Here is a 20,101-nt window from a genome sequence, read left to right as displayed (position 1 = left end):
GGACAGCTACTCCTCTTCCTACCCGGAGGGAGTCTTGGTAGTAGGCTCTGGATTTTCTTTCTTGTTTTCTGGATTATTCCAGAGTTGTAATCCAGTTTTGTTTTATTTTTGTATTCAACAAAAGCGTGAAACTCTGTTATCTCGCATTTTAATAAAGTGAAAGTTTTCTCTCTTTATTTTGTTTTAATTCTGTTTTCTTCTTTTCTCTTTCTGAACAGTTCTCTTTATACTGATTCTAATGATATGGCATGTACAACAGATCTTCAACCTAGTCTAAAAAATCAATCTGATTCCGAACTAATTGTACAAGAGGTCGATTATGATGATGAATCAGAATACGATGAGAATGAAGCCTTTGAAGAGATAAATAGAGAATTAAGCCAGTTCGAAGAAAAACCCAAGCCCAATTTGAATGACACTGAAGCTATCAATTTACGGGATGCAGACGATGGTAGGGAAACTAAAATAAGCATCCATATTGCACCAAATATCAGGGAAGAACTAATCAAAACACTTATTGAGTTCAAAGACGTTTTTGCATGGTCGTATGATGACATGCCGGGGTTAAGCACGGATTTAGTGGTTCACAAATTGCCTATTAACCCGGCATGCTCTCCCGTCAAGCAGAAATTGAGGAAGTTCAAAACAGACATGAGTGTGAAGATTAAAGAGGAAGTAACCAAGCAGCTGCAAGCAAAGGTTATTCGGGTCACTCGATATCCTGATTGGTTGGCTAATGTGGTGCCAGTGCCGAAGAAAGATAGGAAGATCAGGGTGTGTGTCGATTACCGCAATCTGAACAAGGCAAGCCCAAAGGATAACTTTCCATTACCCAACATCCATATCTTGATCGATAATTGTGTCGGACGTGAGATTGGGTCTTTTGTGGATTGCTATGCTGGGTATCATCAGATTCTGATGGATGAAGAAGATGCGGAAAAGACGGCTTTCATTACACCGTGGAGGACTTATTGCTACCGGGTAATGCCTTTTGGCTTAAAGAATGCTGGAATAGCGTACATGAGAGCAATGACTACAGTGTTTCATGATATGATACACAAAGAGATTGAGGTGTACTTAGATGATGTGATCATAAAATCTAAGCATCAGGAAGACCACGTGGCAGACCTAAGGAAGTTTTTCCAAAGACTTCGAAGGTACGACATTAAGCTCAACCCGGCCAAATGTGCATTTGGTGTTCCATCTGGAAAGCTGTTGGGATTTATTGTCAGTCGGCGAGGCATTGAGTTGGACCCATCAAAAATCAAATCCATCCAGGAATTGCCACCGCCGAAGAACAAAACAGAAGTAATGAGTCTGTTGGGAAGGTTGAATTATATCAGCAGGTTCATCTCTCAACTCACGACGACTTGTGAACCCATTTTTCGGCTACTGAAGAAAGATGCTGCGGTAGAATGGATGGCAGAATGTCAGGAAGCCTTCGACCAAATCAAGGGGTATCTATCAAACCCACCTGTGTTGGTCTCACCTGAACCAGGAAGACCGTTGATTCTCTATCTAACGGTACTGGAGAATTCATTTGGTTGCGTACTGGGGCAACATGATATCATAGGAAGGAAAGAGCAAGACATCTATTATCTTAGTAAGAAGTTTACGGTCTATGAGGTTAAGTACACTTAACTTGAGAAGACGTGTTGTGCCCTAACTTGGGTGGTGCAGAAGTTTAAACATTATCTGTCATCATATACTTTCACGCTTGGATCCACTGAAGTATATTTTCCAGAAGCCTATGCCCATAGGGAGGTTAGCGAAATGGAAAATATTACTCACGGAGTTGGACATCGTCTATGTGACGAGGACGGCCATGAAAGCCCAAGCATTGGCCGATCACTTGGCTGAGAATCTTGTTGATGAAGAATACGAGCCATTGAGGACGTATTTTCCTAATGAAGAAGTGATGCATATAGATGAGTTGGAATTATCTGAGGAACCAGGTTGGAAGCTCTTCTTTGATGGAACCGCAAATGCGAAAGGAGTTGGAATAGGAGCGGTACTTATTTCTGAAACAGGACATCATTATCCTGTTACGCAATAGCTACATTTCTATTGTACCAATAACATGGCTGAATATGAGGCATGCATTTTGGGCTTACGGTTAGCTGCAGACATGGATGTCTAGGACGTCTTGGTCTTGGGAGACTCGAACCTCCTGGTGCATCAAATCCAGGGTGAATGGGAAACACGGGATTTGAAGCTTATACCATATCGACAATGTTTGCACGATCTGATCAAGCGATTTTGATCAGTGGAGTTCAGACACATTCCAAGAGTTCACAATTAGGTTGCCGGTGCTTTGGCCACTTTAGCATCGATGTTGCACCACCCAAACAAAATTCATATTGACCCGTTGCATATCTAGGTTCGTGATCAGCATGCTTATTGCAACATGATAGAGGAAGAAATGGATGGCGAGCCATGGTTTTATGATGTCAAGGAATACCTCAGGATGGGGATATACCTAGAGTAGGCCACCGGAGATCAAAAGAGAGCCATTCAGCGATTGGCAAATGGATTTTTCCTCAGTGGAGGAGTGTTATACAAAAGAACACCAGATTTGGGATTGCTGAGATGTATAGATGTTGGTCAAGCCACGACAGTGATGACATATGTACAATCGGGAGTTTGTGGGCCACATATGAGCGGATATGTATTGGCGAAGAAGATTCTTCGAGCAGGGTATTATTGGCTCACTATGGAGTGTGATTGTATCAATTTCGTGCGAAAATGCCATCAGTGTCAGATACACGGAGATTTGATTCATTCTCCGCCAACAGAATTGCATACAATTTCAGTACAATGGCCATTTGTTGCATGGGGCATGGATGTCATTGGACCGATTGAGCCGGCAGCTTCTAATGGTCATAGGTTCATTCTGGTCACCATCGATTATTTCACCAAGTGGGTTGAGGCTAAAACTTTCAAGTCGGTAGCCAAGAAGGCAGTGGTGGATTTCATTCATTCCCATATCATCTGTAGATTTGGGATCCCCAAAGTGATTATCGTTGACAATGGCGCTAATCTCAATAGCAGTTTGATGAAAGAAGTATGTTAACAGTTCAAGATTACACACCGTAATTCCACCCCGTATCGTCCCAAAGCGAATGGCGCGATTGAGGCAGCCAACAAGAACATAAAGAAGTTATTGAGGAAGATGGTAGAAGGGTCCAGGCAATGGCACGAAAAGTTACCATTTGCATTGTTGGGATATCGCACTATTGTCCGCACTTCAGTAGGTGCAACTCCTTATTTGTTAGTGTACGGAACTGAAGTAGTGATACCAGCAGAAGTAGAAATTCCGTCCCTCCGGATTATCGCTGAGGCTGGGATTGATGATGATGAATGGGTCAAAGCCCGATTGGAGCAGTTGAGCTTGATTGATGAAAAGAGATTGGCAGCAGTATGTCTTGGCCAGTTGTATCAAAAGAGGATGGCAAGAGCATATAATAAGAAGGCGCATCCCAGGAAATTTGAAGTAGGATAGCAGGTGCTGAAACGAATCTTGCCACATCAGGCCTAAGCACAGGGCAAGTTTGCCCTGAATTGGCAAGGGCCGTTTATTGTGACCAGAGTGTTATCCAACGGTGCCTTATGTCTGACAGATGTCGAGGGAAGATGCATCGACATGGCTATCAATTCTGACGCAATCAAGAGATATTATGTGTAATTCCTTTGATTGCAATTGATGTTTGTCTGTTTGTACTTGGCATTTATCGGAGAATGAAATGACGGAGGCAATTCTTTCTTCTATCCAAACACTTTAACCTTTGCTTCCCCCTTTGAGCCTTATTTATTCTTTCATACCCCTCTCTTGGAATCACTAATGAAAATGAAAAAAAAAAAGAAAAGGAAGAAACAATAATAACAAAACAAAAAGAAAAGCCACAAGAAAAAGAAATACAAAGGAATCAAATGAACTACGTTCGACTTGATTCCTCAAAGAGGATAAGTAGGCGCCTCACGGCTCGGTCATAGTATAACAAAAATCAAAAAATCCCCCAAACTAGAAAACTGGGGCAGAAGTTACGTTTTAAATTGTGGAAAAAGGTTTGATTCCGAGAGTTGTAATATTTTACCCATTAAAGTTATTTTGAATCTTTTGATATCTGTTCCTTTTAGCCCCACACAAAAACCCATATTTGATGTCCAAAAAGACCTCCCGATCAGTATCCGAGAGATGCCGAGCAGGCAAATGGAAGCCGAGAATAACACACTAATCCCCGACTGAAAGAGGATTATGAGCCGACGGAATTGATAGCCAAAGGAATCCCCAGTAGAGAGAATCTTATCGGCAACACTCCAATCCCCAGCTGAGAAAGAGAAAATAAAATGAGAGAGTCTTATGGTGAAAACCTTCACAGGCACCGTAAGGCGACGAAAGCTGAGAGAAACAAAATGAGAGAGTCTTATGGTGAAAACCTTCATAGGCACCAGAAGGCGACAGGAGTTGAGAGAAATGAGAGAGTCTTATTAGTGAAAACCCCTTGAAGGGCACTATGAGGCGACAAGATAAGATTGGCGGAAAGGATCCGTCGAGGCATCAAGCAATGCAAAAGTGTTGATTTGGCAAAAAGAGTTCGGCGCCTGCATATCCCCCAGCAAAATGAGGCCACCAGAAAGATTGATTGATACAAATAGACTGGGTTGATTAATCCAGAATGCACGACATGATTGTTGGGATCGGTTATATCATTCAGATAAGTCCTTTTCCTTTTCTTCTCCCCAACATTCGTTCAGAAAGACTTCTTCTTTTTCCATCTTTTGAAACCATCACTTTTCATTTCTTTTGTTTTAAGAATTTTTCCTCCAGCAGTTTGTTTTGAGAAAGATTTTTCAGAGCTTACTACCAGTTGCCAAAATGGTGCAAAGCAAAATGCGAATAGGACAGGCCAAATATAAGGCGACAAAGCGAAAAGAAGTTTGTCGCAAGACCAAATGATGAATGGGTCTAGATTCCAAGAGGACCAAATTTCCAGGGGAAGTTAGAGAAAAACAAAAAAACAACAGTTGAAAAGTTATGGATCAAATTCCAAGAGGATCCCCAGCAGATTTGCGAGATGAAGGAACAACTCCGCCAGATTATCGACCAAGTTCTGCAATTGTCGGACAACACAAATCGGGGAAGGAAGAGAAAAGAAAAACCATCTCCAGCAGGAATATCATCCCCAGCAAATAATATCATCCCCAACAAGTTTTGTAATAAAACTCAAAGCAGGGAAAGGAAAAAGGGAAAAATCATCCCCAGCAGGAGTGGCACGATCACTCACCACATTTTAAACTAACAATTTTTTCTTTGATTTGAAGCAGGGAAAGGAAATGTTATTGACATCGGGAAGACATGGCCACAAAGAAGATTATCAAACAGGGGCAGAAAATTTTCTCTCATTGCGAAAATTTTCTTGAAATCAGATACCCACTTAGGGAAGATGGAAGATAACACAAGTTTTGAAGGAAGTGGAATCCCCAGCAGTTTACGGGAGAAGGCAATACAAGTTTTAAAGAAAACAATCTTGGAAGAAGCAAAATAACCCAAGTTTTAAGGGTAATGGTCTTTGAATCAGTATCATCCCCACCATTGTTAAAAGGAGGAAAGTAAGTAGTCTTAAAGAAGGAAGATAATTCCCCAGCAGTGTTATCCCCGGCAGGTTTCAGAGAAGTGAAGACACCAGTTTGAGGGAAGTAATTGCTGATGAAGTCAGGAGCTCTCCTGTAGAATGGAGGTTGTTAAATTTTAAGATGGAGTCGGGAGCCCGCCTGGAGAATGGAGGTTGTTAAATTTTTAGTTGGAGTCAGGAGCCCGCCTGTAGAACGGAGGTTTTTTATGTTTTAAGTTGAAGAAGTCAGGAACCCGCCTGTAGAACGGAGGTTGTTAAATTTTAAGTTGATGAAGTCAAGAGCCCGCCTGTAGAATGGAGGTTGTTAAATTTTAAGTTGATGAAGTCAGGAGCCCGCCTGTAGAACGGAGGTTGTTATAATTTTAAGTCGAAGAAGTCAGGAGCCCGCCTGTAGAATGAAGGTTGTTAAATTTTAAGTTGAGGAAGTCAGGAGCCCGCCTGTAGAATGGAGGTTGTTAACGTTTAAGTTGATGAAGTCAGGAGCCCGCCTGTAGAACGGAGGTTGTTATAATTCAAGTGTTGAAGTCAGGAGCCCGCCTCGAGAATAGAGGCATACATTTCAAGTTTCAAAAGTCAGGAGCCCGCCTGAAGAACAGAAGTATTAAAATTCAAGTTTTAATTTTCAAATTCTTATCAAGATCTGGTAGTATGATGCTCAGCCACCAAACGGGGGCAAGAGATTTTCTTTGTTGTATTTATTTTGCTGAAGTCAGGAGCCTGCCTGAAGAACAGAGGAATACATTTCAAGTTTTGTAGTCAGGAGACCGCCTGGAGAACAGAGGAGTAAAATTCAAGTGTTGAAGTCAGGAGCCCGCCGGGAGAACAGAGAAGTCAGGAGCCCACCTGGAGAACAGAGGAATACATTTCAAATGTCGAAGTCAGGAGCCTACCTGGATAATAGAGGGATACATTTCACGTTTTGAAGTGAAGAGCCCGCCTGAAAAATAGAGAAGTCAGGAGCCCGCCTGGAGAATAGAGGAATACCTTTTTAAGTCAAGTAGTCAGTAATCCGCCGGGAGAGCGGAGGAATATAACAAAAATCAAGAGGAATACAACAAAAATCAAGAGAAATACATTCAAGATCAAGAAGTCAGGAGCTCGCCTAGAGAGTAGAGGAAGACGACAATGATCAAGATGGAGACATTTAAAGGATCAGTAATCAGGTACTAGCATAGCGAGAGGGAGATCATTTCAAGAAGTCGGTGCAAAGCGGCAACAATGGATTTCACCGGGAGAATACAAGTCAACATGGCAACAAGAGTTGCAAGATCGAGTTTGAAGATGTAGGTAGAAATCTTGTAACTCATAGTTGATAGACTTAGTTAGTTTTTTTTCATTTTGATGTAATAACAGGACCGCGGATCAGAACCTCGACGGAACGGCACCTCGACTGGCTCTCCACCTCGGCATACTCAATCGTCTCACTCACTTCTGAACTACACGTGACCTGATTCCTTTATAGCCAAGGATATGTAGACAGCCCAAATACCAGGGCTAAGTCACATTTCCCTTTTCTCTTAAGTTTTGGTCTCTTTAAATAAGGGTCGGGTCAAAAAACATGTCTAGTTGTTCTTTGTCTGAAAACTCTTCACGTTTCCAGTCAAAGAGGGGCAGCTGTAGACATGTGATTTTTGACCTTCCCCAAATTTTTTATATTTTAGCACGTAAATATTTAATTTAGGCCTAATATAGCTATTTCAACTCATTTTAACTCTTTTATTTTATTTTCTTACAAGAAAAATAAAAATTACAAACAAGTATTTTAGTTTATGTACTTTTCATAAAAAACAATTTTAAAAAAATAGTACCTTATTTTTATCTTTATATAATTTCGAAAACACAAAAATAGTTTATATTTAGTTTAATTAATTAGGATTAGCTTTGGTATTGTGCAATATTTCTATCTTATTTTAAAATGCATTATGTAGTATTTCAGATTATGAAAAAATACAAAAAAAAATATATTGCATCTGCATTTTGGATTTTATTTTACATTTTTAGATTAATTAAGTAAGTTGTTGTTGAAAAAATAGAAAAAGATCATAAAAAATAGTCATGTTACATTTTACTCTTTAATTTTCAAATTTTGGCAATTTTCTTTTAATTTGATTTTTAATTAGTTGTAATAATTATTAGGGTTAATTAATTTAATTGTCTAAGATAATTTGGGGATAGAAATTAATTTAGGTTTTATTTAAAAAAAATGAAAAAAGAGTCTTACCTAACTAATTAGGAAGCTTCTATATTGGTAGGGTAAAACTAACACTAATGAAAATTAAATAATAACACTAACTAGTGGATAATTAAAGAAGTTAAAAGTATAATTTGTAATAGAAGATGCACTAATTTGATGCCTATTTAGATATTAGAGAGTTGGAGAAAGAGGAGGGGGAAGTCCAAAAGATAGAGAGGAAAAAAATGGCTTCTTCTTAACGGAGACAGGGGGTATACACTCGATATACAATCAGTATACATTGTATATACACTAAAGATACTCTCGATATACACGGACAACCAGCGAAAAGAGGGTTTTCTTCCTTCTAAAAATTCTACATCTAGAGCTTAACATCCACCATGAAAGAGCCATGAGAGCTCATCTTCTCCACCTGAAAAACACCCCATAAAACGCCCCAAATAGTCCACTTCCAAAACTGTTCCGGCGAGTTTCGAGGTCGTCGAAGAACGTAGTTCTGAGGTTTCCGGTTCGAGGTCTCGATTTTGCTTGCGGTTCCTGTTTGACTTTGCCGCTGTTATTTTGTTTGAATTTGGAAGATAAGGTCAGCTCCTATTTTCTAGCACTTTGATAATACTACTGTATCAGTGTTGATCTTCTCAGCTAGTTTGGTTATTGTCGATTTTGCATCCCTGTATTTGTTTGACGTAAAATATTTTATTATCTTTGGTTAGTTGGAAACGTGAGTTTAAGTTGAAGGCCTTTTGATTTATTTGAAGGTTGTTGAAGAAGTACATGATTTCCCTTTGAATTTAAAACTCATTATTTAGAAAGTAAACAACAAAAGCTATGGAAATTGTTAGCTAAAGTTGAAAAGTATTGCTATTTATATCATTGTGTCCTTTAGATGTGTTTTAACGATGTGTTGTATGTAGTTGTCAAATTAGTGCCTTTATTTATTATATTAGCGGTTAACTTTAAAGATGCCTGAATGGTGTGATGTATCGTATATCTACTTGTGAAATGGCCATGTTTCATATTATTAAATTCTATGAATATTCTTACGATATTTTGTGAATAAAGAATTTATTATCTTTTGATCTCTTCTATTTTGGTTTCACCTGAACCTATGTCAAACAATTTTGATATGCTTGTTTTCTGCATATATTGGAGCAAATGTTTACTTTAGCAGTAATGTACTGCAGATGTACCCACAATAGTTCTCCTATTGAAGATGGTTTCCACAATATATTTTGTTCATAATCCATAGCCCGCATATAACTAATTTTAATCCTTTAGAAATCGAGGCGTGTCATTAGTTGAATTTTCCATGGCCCTCGCAAATTTGAAAAAGCGTAGTTTCTTTAGGCGCGTTATTTTAATAATTTATCTTCCTAAACTCGGGTGCGCATTTATGTGACCCAAATCTAAATCTCAACAATGTTGGATAAAATACGAAACGGACCGCGGGTGCATTTATGTGACGGGGTTCAAGACGTGTTTTAGATGACGTTGAATTTTTCTTAAAAATTAAATAAAGAAAAGCAGTTTAAGTTAAAATTTGCACATAGGTTTAAACATGTACTAAAATCAGATAATAGGCCAATTATAACAGTTGAGCGACCGTGCTAGAATCACGGAACTCGGGAATGCCTAACACCTTCTCCCGGGTTAACAGAATTCCTTACCCGGATTTCTTTGTTCGCAGACTGTAATACAGAGTCAATCTTTTCCTCGATTCGGGATTTGAACCGGTGACTTGGGACACCATTAATTATCCCAAGTGGCGACTCTGAATTTTAATTAAAATAATCCCGTTTCGATTGTCACTTAAATTGGAAAAAACTCCCTTTATTATACCCTCCCCGGGGTGTAGGTGAAAAAGGAGGTGTGACACCGGGTATGCCACCCGACAGGGATATTGACTTTTGCATCAATTTGGCTCTGGGCACTCAGCCTATTTCTATCCTGCTGTATCGTATGGCCCCGCCTGAGTTGAAAGAGTTGAAGGAACAGTTGCAAAACTTGCTTGAGAAGGGTTCATTAGGCCCAATGTTTCATCTTGGGGTGCGGTAGTATTGTTTGTTAAGAAGAAGGATGGATCGATGAGAATGTGTATTGATTACCGACAGTTGAACAAGATTACAATCAAGAATAAGTATCCATTGCCGAGGATTGATGATCTGTTTGATCAGCTTCAGGGTTCCAAGGTATTTTCATAGATTGATTTAAGATCTGGCTACCATCAGCTGAGGATTAGGGCATCCGATGTCTCTAAGACAGCTTTCCGCACTCGGTACGAGCATTATGAGTTCTTGGTGATGTTATTCGGGTTGACAAATGTCCTAATAGCTTTTATGGATTTGATGAACCGAGTGTTCAGGACTTATTTGGACTCGTTCGTGATAGTCTTCATTGATGATATTTTGATATATTCCCGCAGCCAGGAGGAGCTTGAGCAGCATCTCAGAGTGGTTCTTCGGACTTTGAGCGATAGTTAGTTATATGCTAAGTTCTCGAAGTGTGAGTTCTAGTTGAGTTCAGTTGCATTTCTAGGTCATGTTGTATTAGCAGAGGGCATTCAGGTTGATCCGAAGAAGATTGAGGCAAGCAAGAACTGGCCCAGGCCAGCATCAGCTACAAAGATTTGTAGTTTGTTGGGGTTGGCAGGCTACTATCGTCAGTTCGTGGAGGGGTTTTCATCCATTACAGCCCCGATGACCAGGTTGACCTAGAGGGGTGCCCAGTTCAGATGGTCGGATGAGTATGAGGCGAGCTTTCAAAAGATCAAGATAGCTCTGACTACGGCACCGGTGTTGGTTTTTCCTAGAGGTTCAAGGCGTTATACAGTCTATTGTGATGCATCTCGCATTGGACTTGGTGCAGTGTTGATGCAGGATGGGAAGGTCATTGCCTATGATTCGCGGCAGTTGAATATTCATGAGAAGAACTATCCGGTTCATGATTTGGAATTGGCAGCCATTGTTCACGCGTTGAAGATTTGGAGGTATTATCTGTATGGCGTGGCATGTGAGGTGTTCATAGATCACAAGAGTCTTCAGTATTTGTTCAAACAAAAGGAGTTGAATTTGAGGCAGAGGAGGTAGTTTGAGTTGTTAAAAGATTATGATATCACCATCTTATATTATCCGGGAAAGGCCAATATGGTGGCCGATGCCTTGAGTAGGACGTCAGCCAGTATGGGCAGTCTTGCTTATATTCTGGTCGGTGAGAGGCCGCTTGCTTTGGATGTTTAGGCCTTGGCCAATCGGTTCGTGAGGTTGGTTATTTTTGAGCCTAGTCGGGTATTAGCTTGCACGGTCGCTCGTTCTTCTTTATTGGAGCGTATCTGTGATTGGCAGTATGATGATCCCCATTTGTGTGTCCTTAGAGACACAGTACCGCCCGGAGGTTCCAAGCAGGTTACCCTAGATGATGATAGAGTTCCGAGATTGCAGGGTCGACTGTGTGCGCCAAACGTGGATGGGCTTCGGGAGTTGATTTTAGAGGAGGCCCATTGCTCCCGATACTCTATTCATCCGGGTGCTGCAAAGGATTATCAGGATTTGCGGCAACATTATTGGGGGTGGAGAATGAAAAAGGATATCGTAGCATATGTGGCTCGTTGTTTGAATTGTCAGCAGGTCAAGTACGAGCATCACAGGCCTGGTGGGTTATTTCAGAGGATTGAGCTTCCCGAGTGGAAGTGGGAGCGGATCACTATGGACTTCATTACTGGACTCCCGCAGACTCGGAAGAAGTTCGAGGCAGTATGGGTCATTGTTGATAGGCTGACCAAGTCAGCGCATTTCATTCCTGTGGCAGTCTCTTATTCATCCGAGAGGTTAGCTAAGATCTATATCCGGGAGATTGTTCGTCTTCATGGTGTGCTTGTGTCTATCATTTCAGACCGAGGTACGCAGTTTACCTTGCATTTCTAGAGAGTAGTTCAGCGAGAGTTGGGTACGCAGGTTGAGTTGAGCACAACATTTCATCCTCAGACGGACGGGCAGTCCGAGCGGACTATTTAGATTTTGGAAGATATGCTTCGAGCTTGTGTCATTGACTTTGGAGGCTCGTGGGATCAGTTTTTGCCTTTAGCAGAGTTTTCCTACAACAACAGCTACTAGTTGAGTATCTAGATGGCTCCTTATGAGGCATTATATGGTAGATGGTGTCGGTCTCCGGTTGGATGGTTTGAGCCGGGAGAGGCTCGGTTGTTGGGTACGGATCTGGTCCAGGAGGACTTGGATATGGTTAGGATTATTCTGGATAGGCTTTGTACAACTTAGTACAGGCAAAAGCATTATGCAAACCGCAAGGTTCGATATGTGGCTTTTATGGTCGGTGAGCGAGTATTGCTCCAATTGTCACCTATGAAGGGCGTGATGAGATTTGGGAAGAAGGGCAAGCTTAGCCCTAGATTCATTGGCCCGTTTTAGATTCAGGATCGAGTGGGAGAGGTGGCTTATAGACTTGCATTGCCACCGAGCTTATCAACCATGCATCTAGTGTTTCATGTGTCCATGCTTCAGAAATATTACAACGATCTATCCCACATGTTAGATTTCAGCACTGTCCAGTTGGACAAGGACTTGTCTTATGAGGAGGAGCCGGTGGCTATTAGACCGGCAGGTTCGCCAGTTGAGGTCGAAGAGTTTTCCTTCTGTTCGTGTTCAGTGGAGAGGTCAGCCTCCTGAGGCATCGACCTTGGAGTCCGATCCCGATATGCGGAGCCGTTATCCCCATCTTTTCCCCGACTCAGGCACTTCCTTCTTCTGTCCATTCGAGAACGAACGGTTGTTTTAGAGGTGGAGAATGTAAGGACACAAAAGGTCATCACTTGTTTAAAAACAAAATTATGTGTTCAGAGGCCCTGAAAACATCATTTTGAGTCACCTCGATTTGCGTGCGCAGTCCGGACGCGTAGCCGGAAAGCTTAAATATGAAATTCTATGAAAATGATAAAATTTGGTTATAAAATGAGTTAATTTCACTTCGGTCAACGTTTTGGGTAAACGGACCCGGACCCGTGATTTGACGGTCCCGGAGGGTCCGTATGAAAATATGGGACTTGGGCATATGCCCAGAATCGAATTCCGAGGTCCCAAGCCCGAGAAATGAATTTTTAAAGAAAATTATTTTCTGAAATTGTTCAAGGAAATTTGAAATGAAATTTGATTAGAACATGATGGTATCAGACCCGTATTTTGGTTCCGGCGCCCGGTACAGTATATGACTTAAGACGTTTCTGTGGAATTTGGCGAAAAATGGATGTCATTTGACGTGATTTAGACTAAAATTCCAAAAAATGATGTTTAAAGAAGTTTTGAGAAAATTTCATTGATCTTGAGATTTAATTTGATGTTCATGATGTTATTTTGATGATTTTATTACACGAATAAATCCGTTAGATGTTTTTGAAGTTTTGTGTACACTTGGTTTGGAGTTACGAGGTCTCAGATGAGTTTCAGATATGTTCCAGGGTGTCTTAGGCCTAAAAAAATAGAGCTATTGTAGGCCCAGAGGGGTGGAGCACCTCTGAACAGGCCAGTGCGGTCCGCACGATATGCACAGCGGCCTCGGAGGGGCCTGTGCGGCCGCACTAGATTCTGTGCAATCCACGGTGAAGAATAGATTCACTGGTCCGACTTCGAAAGCCTATATCTTTTGATCTACAAGACCACAAGGAATTTTGAGATGATTCAAAAACAAAGGTTATAGCCCTTCGTGTCTAGTTTCTAGAAAGGTAAAGAAATCACAATTTGGACATCTGTAGAGAAGGTTATGGCCAAAATACTAAGTCTTGTCACTGCAGAACACAGGAAGCCTGTGCGGCCGCGGTTGGCTTTGTGCGGTCTGCACAGGGCATCTGAGGGCAGTATATTTAGACGGGATTTTCAGTTATTTTTCAATTTTTAAGACCCCAAAAATATAAGAGGCGATTTTTCAAACAACTTTTCTTCTCCAAATCAATTGTAAGTTATTTTTAACTAGTTTTCTTCAACCATTAACATCTTTTAACATGATTTCAACTTCAAATCAATGATTTTCATGGGGGAGATTGGGTGTTTTGGGTAGAACCTAGGTTTTTCAAATTGGGGATTTGGACCTCGATTTGAGGTCCAATTTTAAAACAAATTATATATTTGAGTTCGTGGGGGGATGGGTGATCCAGTTTTGGTTTGAACCTCGGGTTTTGACCATGTGGGCCCAGGGGCGATTTTGACTTTTGGGTAAAACTTTAATAAATCCATTTTCATGCATTCAAATTGATTCATTTAGCATTTATTAATATAAATAAGTAACTTGTGGCTAGATACGAGCGAGTTGGTGGTGGAATCAAGAGGTAAAACGATAGTTGAGGCTTGAATTACGTTCGTGACATCGAGGTAAGTGTTTGGTCTAACCTTAGCTTGAGGGATTAGGAGTTGTGTCCTATTTGCTATTTTCTTCTTGTTGAGTACGACGTATAGGTATGGTGACGAGTATCTATACGTTGGTGTCAAGCATGATCGTGAGTCTTATATTGTGATTTTCAAAATTTCGTTGTATTATTCATGCCTTGGTGAAGATTTCTAATTGTTGTATAAAGTTTGTGGAAAGAATTGTGACCTAAGAACATTAAGGAGAGTTGGCTCAAGTTGTATAGTGAAATTGTGAAAGTATAAGTGACAATTGAACTTTAAGAGCATTGGCTCGAGTTGTGAAATGAGTTGTGAAAGTATAAATGATAACTGAAACTCTAGAGCATTGGCTCGAGTTGTGACGTGAATTGTGAACTAAGAGTGAGAAAGAGAAGAGATCATTAGGTTGCCCCCTTGCCGGGCTATTATTGAATTATGGTTCCCTTGCATTGTGTTCTAAATTGATATTACGGATGCTTAGGTTGATGTTTGTTTGTGTTGGGTAGGGATTATGGGTATAACTGAGGTAGTTAGGTGTCAGAATGAGGTTGGTTATAACTGAGGTAGTTAGGTGTGGTAACGAGTTTGGTTATAGCTGAGGTGGTTAGATGTTGTAACGAGTTTGGTTATAGCTGAGGTAGTTAGGTATGGTATCAAGTTTGGTTATAGCTGCTTCTCCCTTGCTGGGACGTGATTTCTTATGCTGTAGAATCCCTTGCTGGGATAGTGTATACCTTATTGATCTCTTGTCGGGACTCACGTTGTAATTGTAAATATTATATATGGACCGGGTTACACGCCGCAACAATATTTTATATGGATCGGGTTACATGCCGCAATAATATTATATATGGATCAGGTTGCACGCCGCAACAACATTATATATGGATCGGGTTGCACGCCGCAACGATATCATATGTGGATCGGGTTGCACGCTGCAATAATAATATATATGGATTAGGTTGCACGCCGCAACAACATTATTTATGGATCGGGTTGCACGATGCAATAATATTATATGTGTATCGAGTTGCACGCTGTAGCAAAGATATAATGAAATGGGAATGGGTGGTACGCCTACCACAAGACAGGTGAAATGGAAGCGGGTGGCACGCCTGCCACGAGATATGAAAAGAAAGTGAAATCTACCTTTGTTCCCTTTTTCTTGTTGGTGGGTGGTTTTGATTACTTAATAATTCTTTTAATATTCTATTTTACATGCTATTCCCCGAAGCATGTTTCCCCCTCCTAACTTTACTTGTTTATTTCTGTATTTCTTTCCCGCTGTATAATTGAACTAAACAGGTTTATTTGGTAGTCTGGTCCTAGCCTCGTCACTACTTTGCCGAGGTTAGGCTAGGCACTTACCAGCACATGGGGTCGGTTGTGCTGATACTACACTCTGCACTCTTTTGTGCAGACTCCAGTGTTGTGGACTTCGGACCGCAGTGAGATTGCTGGTTCTTGATCGTCAGGCGACCCGAGGTAGTCTTGTAGGTGTCCGCAGGCCTTGACGTCTCCTTCTATCTACTTTTTTGTTTCTTACATGTATTTCCAGAAACAGTGTTGTATTTAATTCTTTCAGACCTTTATTCGTGGTATTCTTAGACTATCTGTGAAATTGTGACACCAGTTCTGGGTAGTCGAGACTCAATTAGTTGTAACAGATATTCATGTTCAGATGGCTTATTGTTTTCTTCCGCTTATGTTATATTCCGTTGTTTAAATGTTATTTCTTCGTAACTGTTAAAGAGAATAAAATTGGTAAAAAGGTAGATGGTTCAATAATTGGCTTGCCTAGTTCACATTAGTAGGCACCATCACGACTCCCGAGGTGGGAAATCCGGGTCGTGACACTGCAAGGCTGGACAAGATATATTTCTGAAATTTTGGAATCCATTCTTCAAATCCGTTCCAAAACTTAGACATAAAAAGGAGAAGATACAAGAAGAAAGAACACGAAGAAGAAAACCGATAACCGATCCCAACATCCTTCTCATCACCAACCATCCTCCAAAACAAACACTTTGTAAAATATTTCCTTATGAGTACTTTAGTAGTTCCTCCTCTAAGCTTGTAAAATAAATAAATCCTTATGCTTTTTTGTGATCTCTTTTAATTCCCAAAGCTCAGTAGACTTTTTCGGGTTCCCCGAAAGGGAAATATCTCTCCTATAAGCATGTAAGTTACTCATCTTTATCTAAATTATGTTTCTGCTTGATATTACCCCCGTTTATTTTACAGTCTTATGTTATTCTATATTGTTTTTATGTTCATATGTTCGATTATTAGTTTGATAATAACCAGATATCACTCTTAATATATGGTTAGCTTCCCAATTTCAAAACAATTCTGATGGATTAACCTGTAAATTTCTAGGAGAAACCGTTTAAGTAAAACCTTAAAATAATTAAGAAGGGTATAAGTGTTTAACCGTGGCCAGGGTGAGGTTAAAGAAATAAGAGTTATGAAAAGGGTTAAAATCTTTAAAAGATAGGGAAGAAGAGATGAACAGAGTGAATTAAAAAAAATGGTAATCTCAGTTCATAATTTGGATAATATTGTAACTATACAAGTCTATAGAATAAGAAAGAGAGAGTACCGGGTAGGATTTTCACAACATAATAGTTTAATCGCAAAAAATAATTTTATTGTTAATGTCCATTAATTGTAATAATTATACCCATCCAGAAAGTTTTGCTAGGAGCCTTACCCAAAGTTTAGAAGAATTTATATTAGACATAGAAACCGGATTTTATTCGATAGTAGATTTGGCCACACATTTTATGTACCTACAACACAATAGTAGTATCTGTTCAGATATAAATAGAAAACAACTACATCTGATATTGTTAATATTAGCATACCATCAATCATATCATCTATACCATCTAAGAAGAAAATTTTAACCCTATTAAAGACAGAGACTACCATAAGACTTTACCTTTTGTAATGACCGGACCGGTCGTTTTGAGCTTTTGCACTTTGATCGCCAGTTATCGGGCATGACTTGCCCTGTGTAATGTATTATGACTGATGTAGATCGTTGGTTTTGGTTTTCAGGAAAATCGGAATGAATTTGAAAGAATAGTCTCATATGAAAGCTTTGAATTTGAAAGGTTTGACCAAGAGTTGACTTATTTGTATATGAGCTCGGAACGGAATTTTTATGATTTGGTTAGCTTCGTTGGGTAATTTATGACTTAGGAGCGTGATCAGAATTGGTTTTGGAGGTCCGGAGTAGAACTAGGCTTGAATTGGTGAGGTTGAAATTTTGGCGATTTCCGGTTGGTAGGTGAGATTTTGATCCGGGAGTCAGAATGGAATTTTGAGAGTTGCAATAGCTTCATTATGTCATTTGGGATGTGTGTGCCAAGATTCAGGTCATTCGGACGTGGTTTGGTTGGGTTTTTGATCGAAAACGTATTTTAGAAGTTTTTAGAAAACTTAGGCTTGAATTCGATGCGTTTCGGGTAATTTGATGTTGTTTGAGGTGTTTTGATGATTGGAACAAGTTGGAATGATGTTATGGGTTATGTTGGTAGTTTTGATTAGGGTCCCGAGGACCTCGGGTGTGTTTCGGGAGGTTAAACGGATCAATTTCATGTTTTGAGAACTTCAGAAATTGTAGGTTTCAGTTGTAGGCATGTTGGCCTTCGCGTTCGCGAAGGGGATCTCGCGTTTGCGAAGGGACGAGGTTCATAAGCATCGCGTTCGTGAAGGTTTGTGAGAGGACCGCATCATGTTTGCGAGGGTGTATACATGATCCCGTAGGAGAAATTGGATTTGGTGGTCAGTTAGTCATCGCGTTCGCGATAGAGCAAACGCGTTCGTGAAGGTCAAGGCTATGGAAGCACTGCGTTCGCGAGTGGAATGTTGCGTTAGTGTAGGGTGAAGTTGGTCAACGCAATTTTTGTGCTACGCGTTCGTGGGTGGTTGACCACGTTCGCGAAGAAGGTATGTCAGACCTGGGCAGAATGTTTTTAAGTCGTCTTGTCCGCAATTTTGGGTCTATTTTCACCCATGGCTGCTCGCATTTGGAGATTTTTGAAGGAAATTAAAGACAGATTCAAGAGGAATCGACTTGAGGTCAGAATCTTGGTCTTAAAACTCGATTATATTGTGAAATCCACCTAGAAATTCATGGAAAACTAAGCCTAAAATTGAAGAACTAGGGCTTGAGAAATTGGACGTTTGATTTGGAATTTGAAGGACCATTTGGGGTCGGATTTGAGAACCTTTTATATGTATGAACTCGTGAGGAGATAAGGAATCTAATTATATAAAAATTTCTGAGTTTTGAAAAGTGGGCCCGGGGCTCGAGTTTTGGTAATTTCGGGAATTTGTGCCTGATATTGATTGTTTTCGCTTGGGCTTTATTCCCCTAGCATATTGTGATGTATTCCTTCTGATTTTGGGTAGATTCGACGCGCGTGGAGGTTGATTTGAGGGGCAAAGGCGTCGCGAGTTAGGGATTTCGCCGGTTCAAGGTGAGTAATGATTGTAAATGATGATCGGAGGGTTTGAAACCTCGGATTGCACATCGTAGTGCTATATTGAGGTGAGACACGCGATTGATGATGTGCGTGGGGTCATTTACTATTGGGGATTGTGACTTGGTCCATCCCAATTTATGATTTTACCGCGTATTTGACTGAAACTTGTTTATTATCATCACGATTTGGGCTAATTGCCATATTTGGGCTTTGTGCCAACTATTTGAACCCTTCAGGGATTTTTATCACTATTTCATCATTGTATTGATTTATTTCTTGAACTCAGTCCTGTTGTTTTCCAATATTTTACAACTCAGCCACTTTTACTCAGTTTTGAGACTTAAATGATATTTCTAAACGATGTTTTAGGCTGAGCACTACTGTTTTACAAAATCCCGAGGGGCTTGTGATGATTTTTTGACTGAGTGCGGCCGAGGGCCAGATGTGAGGATACACTGAGCGATATGAGGCTGAGGGCCTGAGATACATTTAACGCCACGAGGTGGCTTGATCGATATGAGGCTGAAGGCCTAGATTTTATGCCATGAGATGGCTTTATATTGCGCTTGGGCCGTAAGCCCCTCCCGGAGTCTGTACACCCACAGTGAGCACGGGTACCCATTGTGATGTGAGATATAGTCCAAGGGGCTGATATTGTTCTATGTAATAACCCTATGGGCTGGTATTGTTCTATGTGATTTTTCCGAGGGGCTGGTACCGTTCTATGTGATTTTCCGAGGGGCTAAGTTGTTGACATTCTGCCCGAGGGACGAACCTTTATATGTTTACCTTTCATATTTACTTGTCATTTTACTCGTTAAACTATGGTATTTGTGCCCGAGAGGCGGATTTCTATGCTTATCTGCACTAATTGTTTTTGGCATTCATTTGAGTAACTGTTGGAAAAGACATTTTCAAAAGAAGTAAACTGAGCCAAAATATTCTAAAGAGATTTTACAGCTTCACTGCTTTCTTACTGGTTTTGAACTGCTTCTATACAACATCTTGGTATGCTTTACGTGATTTCTTGCCTTCAGTCTTTATTTATTATTATTACTCACTGAGTTGGAGTACTCACTTTACTCCCTGCACCTTATGTGCAGATTCAGGTATTTATGCACCCGGTAGCGGGTTTTTGGCGGATCGGAGGCAGAGTCATCGGAGTTTAGCAAGGTAGTTGTCGGCATTCGCAGCACTGCTTTTCTCTCTCTCTCTCTCTCTCTCTCTCTCCATTTCATTGGTCTGTATTTGCACACTCCAGGCTTTCTGTTGTATTTATACCGTAGTAGATGCTCGTGACTTGTGACACCCCGGTTAGGGCTGTGTTGGGTTGTATATCCGCTACTCAGTATCATTAATTCATGATTAGACTGCCTTTATATTTGTTTAACT

Source organism: Nicotiana sylvestris, chromosome 3 (assembly GCF_000393655.2).
Source record: "Nicotiana sylvestris chromosome 3, ASM39365v2, whole genome shotgun sequence".
In the NCBI taxonomy this organism is placed as follows: Eukaryota; Viridiplantae; Streptophyta; class Magnoliopsida; order Solanales; family Solanaceae; genus Nicotiana; species Nicotiana sylvestris.
This window is presented reverse-complemented; position numbering follows the sequence as displayed.